This window comes from Fukomys damarensis, unplaced genomic scaffold (assembly GCF_012274545.1).
Source record: "Fukomys damarensis isolate Sample0158 unplaced genomic scaffold, DMR_v1.0_HiC HiC_scaffold_38, whole genome shotgun sequence".
NCBI lineage: Eukaryota > Metazoa > Chordata > Mammalia > Rodentia > Bathyergidae > Fukomys > Fukomys damarensis.
The window spans coordinates 24,105,865-24,113,372 of record NW_022900950.1 but is presented as its reverse complement, the minus strand read 5'-3'; positions in this window follow the sequence as shown (position 1 = coordinate 24,113,372).

The following is a 7,508-nucleotide window of genomic DNA, read 5'->3' as shown; positions in this document are numbered from 1 at the left end:
GAGTGGGCGCCCCCGGAGGCCCTGCCAGAAGGCGCGGGCTGCGGGGTCACCGCGCGGGGACAGAGATTTGGTGAGACCCACAGCCACTTTTCTTATGAAAATGTAATTTTCATATAAACAAAGAAATTTATAAAATATGCAAGCACGACAGCAAGTGCAAGGCAAGGATGTATTCTGACCGCAAAAGCCATGATCCCGGAGAGTGGATTTGGGCATGCAAATGCAGGCCTCCGCACGATCCAGAAAGTCATACAGGGTTCCAGCAATTTTGGAGGGAGAGGGGGAAAACCTGGGAGGAGGTGGGGGGACCAGTCGGTGAGGGCAGAGGACCTGGAGAGCAGGCTGCTGGGAACTCAGATGACACCCGCCCCACGTGCCTGGATATCTCTGTGTTTTCCAGTGCTGCACCCAAGTCTCTCCTGCTTTCTTCCTTCTACTCTCCCTCCTTCGAAATCCCTGAAGGGCAAAACTGAAGTCTGGGGTCCATTTGCTGTGAAGCAGGAAGGACCCTGCAAGTCACCTTTTAGCTAAACCCTAGGAGTTGAGGGAGCCTCGGGAGATCTCTGATGTGGAGGTGGACTGAGCAGATGCTTTGGGGGCTCACATTCAGATCCAGACTTAGCATCAGACCTGGGGAGCTTTATGTTCTCTTCCTCGTCTCATTCTCCTGGGGTGAACATTCTTCAAAGCACAGGTTTGCAGGTGGGAGTAAGGAATCACCACAGGTGTATGAAAATAGTTGTTCCATGATTTGTTGGGAAGGACAATTTGCAGGCAGAGGTAGCTGCTTCTCACTTTTGCCTGGCTTCACTTTGGGGACAGAGACTACAGAAGCAGGAACCCAGAGAGGTGTCCCTGAACCCAAACCCTGTATGAGCTTCAAGAGCAAACCTGCTGCTTGACTCCAGGTGAGCAAAGTGTTCCTAGTGAGTGGTGAGGGCACAGCTTCACACATTACTGAGTATAATAGCTCTCTTTGGCGAAGACAGCAGTTATATCTGCTGGAGCGAAGGGTGGAAAAGACCACCAAATGAGACAATTTTCATCATCGGGTTCTCTGGCACCTCCACAGTTCCAAGGCAGCCCTTTGTGCCATGAGGTATCCTGTAATGTTGAATTCTACAAAAGCAGAAAAATGGGGCTGCTGGGCACCCGCCCTTCCTGGAGAAGAATGAGTGGTGCCTGGTATGTGTGATGCAGGCACTTGGAGCAGCCCTGCCACGTAGAACCAGGACCTGGATTTCCCCTGGATACTGACTTCACTCAGTATCCAGGCCCCTCACTTATGCTGTTCTAGACAGTGAACTCTGAACTCCTCCAGTTCCAGTTCTACATCTTGGGTTGGCTATACAGGAAGACAGCCTACATAATCCAGCAGCAGCCTCTGCTTGAGCCTTCTTTCCAAAGAAGCATCTGTGTCAAGGGTCTCGTCTATGACTGTTGTTTTGCTTTCCTTTTATTCTTTTTGTGGTGTTGAGGATTGAACATGCTGGGCAAGTGTCTACCAGTGAGCTATACCCTCAGCCCTCTTATGACTCTTTATTGACAGATATTCCATATCTGGAGCCAATTCTTACCCCAATGTTATGGTTTGGATTTGAAATGTCTCACTTCAGCTCATGTGTTGAAGGCTTGTCCCTTAACACAGCAGTGTTCAGAGGTGGTAGAGACTTTGGGTTGAGTCCATGGCCTAGCTGAAGGAAGGAGGGCACTTGGGGACAGGACCTTGAAGGGTGTATTTTGTCCATGGCCCCTTCCTCCCTCTTTCTCTTTCTTTTTTTCCTGGCTGCCCTGAGGCGAGTGGCTTTGGTTCACTTTGTGTTCCTGGCCATGATAGTCTTCTCACCACAGTCCTCAACACAAGGAAGACAGCCAGCCATAGACTGAAGCCCTTGAAATTATGAGCTAAGTCTTTCTTCTTTTCAGGTTGGTTAGCTCAAGTATTTTTGTCACAGTGATGGAAAGCTGACTAATACACTTAATGAATTTGAAGCTGAAGTAGACATAGGGAATGGTAGATTTTTCAATGATATAAACAGCCTGCTGTGGCACATGTGCTGTATAGATTTGCCACCACTGATATAGACTGTAAATGCATTAAGAGTTTAAAGGAAAGAGACTTCTGTGTGTGTGTGGGTTATGGTTTGACTGTGTCCATCAAAACTCAGGTTTGAATCTAATCCTATTATGAGGTATTAAGACACAAGACCAGGGGTGACTTTTAAGAGGTGATAGGTCACAAAGACTCTGCCGTCATGAATAGATTAATCTAGAGTGGGTCTGTTATAAAACCCACTTTAGCTTTGTCTCTTGGGTATAATCCTTTTGCTCTATGATGCCCTGCACTACCGTGGGACTTTCCCTAGTCCCCACCAGTGGGGAGGTACTTGTCAGATGTGGCCCTTCAACCTTGGACCTCTCAGACTCCAGAACCATGAAAATAAAGGTTTATTCTTTATAAATCACCTATTCTCCCACATTCTGTTATAATGACAAAAGAGACCAAGACAGGGAGATGACATGATTTTTAATGCTAAGGATTATTTATCTGTTTTTTTCCCTATCACTTTATACCTTTGGAGAAAGTGGAAGAGAGGTAGAAAGGGGGCTAAATTGGGCCTTGTCCTGGAGGATTCCCCTGAGAGGCCCTTCTGCCGCAGCACACAGGATATATAGAAAGCCGCCCACCAGCTTGCTGGCCATGAAGATCTAAAACAGCAGAGAAGAGGGTGCAGGTGACAATGGGAAGAGGAAGTTTTACTTCCTGCTTCACATCCGGACTGGCTGGTGCTTCTCCTGCCCACCTGCCCTCTCCCTGTGCCTGGATTCCTCTCCTACACACCAGAATGTCCCCACCCAGAACCTTCCCCACACACCTGTGTTCACCCATGGACCCAGCTATGACTAGGCCAGCACTGCTCTGCTGATCAAGGCTGCCTGGAGTTGCAGTCAGAGAGAAGCAAAACACCAGGCTGCAGCCTCACACGCCTCTGTTATTTCCTCATTTCTTCATGATAGGAAATCCCGGCATTGGCATCTGAACATCCTGCAGAAAGAAACCTGCTGTTCAGAGAGTGACTCATATGGTGGCAAGGAGCTTGCCTGGGGCTGGTAAAGACCATGAGCAGAGCAAGCAGTGGCATTTTTAGAAGCAGTCAGAGCCCCTCAAGGGGCTCCAGTGGGGCTTTTGGGTTTGGCACGGGACACACTTTTTCTCCCTGTGGGCATAGCTCCCCCAAAAAGTGGCCCTTCAGGTTTTCTAGGGTCTCTTCTCTGTGACTTCAGGTGTGACTAAGATGTTTTAACATACACCACTTAATTTAAGGTGTACAATATGATGTTTTGATATACATAGTGAGTTACTATAGTCAACTGATTTTTTTTGGTAAGAGCCAAAAATATAGCCTTAGCAATTTCTAGTATGCAGTATTATAGTTCTAGTCCTCATGTTATACTTAAATCTCTAGAAGCATTCACCTTACCTGTGACTTAGTACCCTTTGCCTTACATCTCCTTCTTTAGCCTGCCTTCCATAATAAGATGCTTTTTCAGAAACCATCATTTTCCTCTTACTTTTTTGGAGACAGGGTCTCACTATGTTGCCTAGGCTGATCACAAACTCCTGGACTCACGTGATCCTCTCACCCCAGCTTCCCAATAACAGAGGAGAGGCACATACCAGTGTACCTAGCACTTTCCTTATAATAGTTCATTGAAAAAGAAAAAGACTATATTCTGATGTATTTTAATTTTTGGTTTTGAATCTTAGGATGAAAACAGATTTTTTTCCATATAACTCATCCCCTCCTAACATATGTTTTAATAAATTAATATATATGCAACATACACACATACATATATCTCATAAAGGATATTATTCACACAGATGCACTGGCTAACTTGGCAGGAATTTGCCTTTTCTCATGAGTGAGTCATACTCTCTCAGTAATTTGCTATCATACTCTCTACAGTTGTGAAGCCCAAGCAAATATATTGTTACTTATTTATTCCTTGATTATTAACTGTGGGCTTGTGATACGAGTGTAGCGGCACTCCAGGACCTGCCTCCAGAAGAGATTTCAACCTAGTTGGGGAAGACTAGACAGATGTCTCTCTGGTTAGAACATGAAAACCACACATCTTTGGGACCATGCTCCAGCACTTGGTGGCTGGGTGGACAAGGCAGTCTGAGGGTTGTAGGGGAGCAAAGCAATGAATGTGCTTCTGGCAAAGGAGGGATGGGATCTTCCCGAAAGGCTCAAGTACAGTGAGGATTGAAGTCTGGGTAAATTGAGGCTGGACTGGCTCCTGCAGAGAGGTCAGAGTGGGGGTGGGAATGAACAAGAGCTGAGCATACAGGTTCCATAAGGGAGTGGAAAGAATCCAGCTGTCCCTATATCCCTGTGTTTGGGGAAGCTTTGAAGAATGAGAGTCAAATGAAGGAAATAGCAGTCAGGAGGGTGAGAAGTTCTGTAGTAAAAACCAAGAGCCCTTTTGATGCTATGACTTCGCTTCTGCTGGCTGTTGTTCCCATCTGCACCTAATTTCCATGTGCTGCTTCCTGTTGGTGAGTAGATTTTGTAAACGAGGTAGGCGGCTGCTCTGCCATAGGGACTTTAGCATCTTAATTTCTTTGAGACTATTTCGTATGTAATTGATTTGTTCAAGGGAGGGCAGGGACAAGGGGAAAAATGAGAACCAAGACCTGTCGTGTAAAGGTACAAGATCCCAATGATGTATGTAACTGTACTGTATACCTAAAATGTACCAATAAACTCAGTGAGAGAGAGAAAAAAAGAATCTTTGAGCTGATAATGTAGTTCAATAGCGAAGTGCTTGCCTAGAATGTATAAAGCTCTGGGTTCAATTCCTGCTGCCATCGGCCCTGAAAAAGAATCTTTGAGATGAAATCAGAGAAAAGGCAAATGATAGCCTGATATCCATCCAATCTGAGTTAGAGACGATCCTTAGATGACTCCCCTCCCTCACTGCCCCTCTATAAATGCATATTTACCCAGTGTTTCCAGAGTGAACTGAGCTGTTCCAAGAGCCATGTGGGAAGAGGGGAGCTCTGGAACTAAAACATGTCACAAAAGACGTGGCCCACCTTGTCGACAAATCCAATAGCAGTGGGGGATGTCACTTTTAAATGATGATGCACATTAATCAAATGGAATTTGATGTCTTAGTTCTTTGCCCAGTGATGCTAATGCAGTTGTGTTATCTCACCCTTGACCCTGGTGTCCCTCATGAGATTGCAGGACAAGGAAGGTAGGTTTCTGGATGCATTAGAAGAATGCCCTTTTGGGGTCCAGTTTCCATAAGAACCAGGGACAGATAGTGATCACATCACTGTCTTGGCTGTCATTTTCTTTATCTCTGGTGTATTTTAAATAATTAGAAACATTGCTGTCAAGGATAAAAGATTTATTCCAGGGCCTTGGACTGGGATTCATATAGAACTAACGGCTCAGCTGCCACCAGTTTCCAGGCACCAGTAATTCACTCAAGACCCTTGGCTTCTGGACAGGCATTTTCATTTTAATTTCTCTTTCTTCCTTTTGGGGTTGCCCCCCCACCAAACACATAGGGTGCTCTGTTGAGTTGAAATTCAGATAAACAGTGGATAATTTTTTAGTGTGTCTTAAACATTACAGATACACTTATACTAAAAATATTATGCATTGCTTAACTGAAATGCACATTTAACTGGGTGTCTGGTATTTTTATTTGCTGATTCTGGCCACTCTTCTCTCACTAGATGCTTTAGGTGTGAGTCCTCCCTCTACTGCTTGTCCTTTGGCAGGCACATCTGGGGACATTACCTAAGAAGCTCTTTCAGGTTGCTAGGCCAACTAAGAAGAAACACATTCACCATGCCTTTCCATCCCAGGAGTCTGCAGGGGCTGGATTTGTCTAAGACTATAATCTTGAATGAGTGTGGGAGGATGGTTTTTGTTGCTTGCTTTTTTTTTTTTTTAAATGACAGTCACTTTGTTAAGTAGGTATTGAGACAGACCTGGGGGACAAGGAGAACAAAACAACATGTTTTGTCATATAGTTAAGCAAAAATAAATAAAATAAAGGCCTTAGTGTATAACACATTTATAATTATCTATAGTAGATAAAAATGTCTATATAACATAGTAAAAATCTCAAAGTTAGACATTATATATAGCTGCATCATGTGGTCAGCCAAGACTTTAGGGTCATTTCTTTTTGTTTATTATAATTGTATATGTTTGTAATACATAACAACTACATTCATCTTGGGGAATTGGTACATATACATATTTCATCTTGATCATTAAAGTAATTTATTTTTAAAATAAAACAACTGGACATGTAGTATTCTTGGTTGCTACAGCTATTGTCTCATTGATCACACACAAAAATAAGAAAATGAAAGCAGCATTTTAAAATCTAGCCACAGTGTGTACATCAAACTAAGACCTAACTTAGATTAAATTCTTCTTACGTAAATTAAAAAAATATGTAAGCCAGGTGTGGTGGCACATGCCAGGTAACAGCATTCTGGGAATCTAAGGCAGGAAGACTGCAAGTTGGAGCCCAGCATGGGCAACTTAGTGAGACCCTGAATCAAAATAAAAAAATTAAAAAAGGGCTGGGGCAGCAGCTCAGTGCAAAGGCCCTGGGTTCTATCTCTAGTAGTTAGAAAAAAAATATATGGTTAAACCCCCTGAGACAGTGGTATATGTACTTCAAGGAAAACGGTGACCATTTAGAAAAAAACAAGGGGGGCCAGGGATTTAGCTCAGTGGTGCTGCTGCCTGCCTCACAAGAACAAGGACCCAAGTTTTAGCCTTGTTTAAAAACAAACAAAAAACTCAAGAAGACATTTCACAACAGTAACTTCTAAGATGAAATGTCGATAAGCACGATCACCATAAAAACAAAACAATGATAATCACCCTAGCTCCTTAAGCCCAAGAGTCACTGTCCCATCTATAACAAAATCCAAACTACCACTCTACAACTGCCATCTTGGCTTCTGCCTGCCTTCTATAGTTAAGGGCGTACTTTCATTTTGTTCTGTTTTCACATTGTAGTAAACTCTGCTTTTGCTTTTACAACGTGTGCTTTCTTGTGTCTTGACTGAATTCATTCATCAAGAACAGAAGGAGAGATCTCTCTGCTAGAAACTGTAGAGTGAAGATTCTCAGCAATAATCCAGAGACTCTTGGATATGAGAACTGTGCTGTGGGAATTCAGTGGCGTCTCAAAACCAATGTGCAGTTGTTAGAGGTAACAGCAGAGGGCGCACATTCTACAACAGCGGGGCCTGGGATACATTGAGGAGATCATTGCTTGGGGAGGTAACCTGGTTACTCAGGCATCAGGTATTTATAGACCACCCCCAGACTACACAACCTCTTGCAGGATACTTCCTTTCTGATTGAGCAAATAACAGCTTGCGTGAAAGAGAGCCCTGAGAAAGCAAACATAAACAAGAAAAAGAAAATGAAGAAAAGGAACAACAAAAACAC